Below are 1,851 nucleotides of genomic sequence, written 5' to 3'. Positions count from 1 at the left end.
CCTCTGTTACGCTGGATGTCTTCCTCCCTACCTGAGGTACTTGGCCAGACAAATAAATGTGGTGACTGAAGCTGTCTAGACATTGCATGATGACATCAGAAATGGAAGGCAGAGAGTGCCTATCCCCTCCCAGTCCCCTGGGATGTTTCAGGATGATTCTTGTCTGCAGAGCCCTGCACCCTGGTACAGCAAGATGGTGGTTAATGGCCTTCATGAGCGGGTAGTGCAGGCAGGCTTTGTACTGAAGATGAGACAGTGCTAATGTGTTCAGTGAGCCCAGGTCACCGGAGGCAAAGTGTCAAATGTCTGAAAGTCCTGACATGCTAAAATTGAGGCTGTTGTAGGTGAGACCTGAACCAGGCAGAAGTCCCAACACAGAAATGCCAGTGATTTTCCCTTTGCATAAGCCTAGGGAAGCAGTAGTGAATTCATCCTGCCCCCTTGGCTGTGGTGGATTGCCCATAGAATCATAGAATCACAGACTAACCCAAGTTGGAAGGGACCCCAAAGACCATCTAGTTCCAACCCCCCTGCCATGGGCAGGGATAATGCCCACTAGATCAGGTTGTCCAGGGCCTTGTCTAACCTGGCCTTGAACACCTCCAGGGATGGGGCATCCACAACCTCTTTGGGCAACCTGTTCCAGTGCCTCAGCACCTTCTGAGCAAAGAATTTGCTCCTAACCTCTAACCTAAATCTACCCTCTTTTAGTTTAAAACCATTCCCCCTTGTCTTGTCATTGTCTGCCTGAAAAAAAAAAATCACTCTCCATCTTTTTTATAAGCCCCCAACCCCCCTTAAGTAATGAAAAGCTGCATTGAGGTCTTCCTGGAGACTTCTCTACTTCAGGCTGAACAGCCCCAGCTTTCTCAGCCTTTCCCCATAGGAGATGTGCTCCAGCACCAGGTCCTCTAGCCAACTTCATGGACCTCCTCTGCACCCGCTTTAACAGACCCACCTCATTATTGTGCTGAGGGCCCCAGACCTGGATGCAGGACTCCAGATGAGGCCTTACAAGGGCAGAGCAGAGGGGCACAATCACCTCCCTCCACCTGCTGCCCACTCCTCTGTCGATGTAGCCCAGGATGCAGTTGCCCTTCTGGGCTGCAGGCATGCGCTGCTGGCTCATGTCGAACTTTTCGTCCACCAGAACCCCCAAGTCTGTCCCTGCAGGCTGCTCTCAATGAGTTCTTCTCGCAGGTCTCATGTCTGGGATTGCCCTGACCCACGTGCAGGACTTGCACTTAGACTAGTTGAACCTCATTGGGTTCACATGGGTTCTCTTTTTCAGCTTGTCCAGGTCCCTTTGGCATCCCTTCCTTCTGGTGGATTGACTGCACCACTCAAACTTGCTGAGGGTGCACTTGATCCCATCATATATGTCTTCGATCAAGATATTAAATAGCACTGGTCCCAAGACAGACTCCTGAAGGACACCACTCATCACTGGTCTCCATCCAGACATGGAGCCATTGACCACCACTCTCTGGGTGTGACCTTCAGGCCAATTCCTTGTCCACTGAGTGGTCCACCCGCCAAACTATGGAAATCAGGATGTCATGTGGGACCGTGTCAAAGGCCTAGCAGAAGGCCAGTTAGATGACATTGGTCATACCTTGTCAACTGATGCACTCACTCCATCCTAGTAGGCCACCAGATTGGTCAGGCATAATTTGCCCTTGGTGAAGCCGTGCTGGCTGTCTCGGATCACCTCCTGGTCTTGCGTGTGCCTTGACATTGCTTGCTGGAGGAGGACCTTTACCATGATCTTCCCAGGCACAGAGGTGAGGCTCACTGGTCTGTAGTTCCTCAGGTCCTATTTTTGACACTTTTTAAAAATGGGAGTGACGT

This window comes from Cygnus olor, chromosome 16 (genome assembly GCF_009769625.2).
Source record: "Cygnus olor isolate bCygOlo1 chromosome 16, bCygOlo1.pri.v2, whole genome shotgun sequence".
Lineage (NCBI taxonomy): Eukaryota > Metazoa > Chordata > Aves > Anseriformes > Anatidae > Cygnus > Cygnus olor.
The sequence above is the reverse complement of the archived record's forward strand: the minus strand, read 5'-3'. Positions refer to the sequence as shown.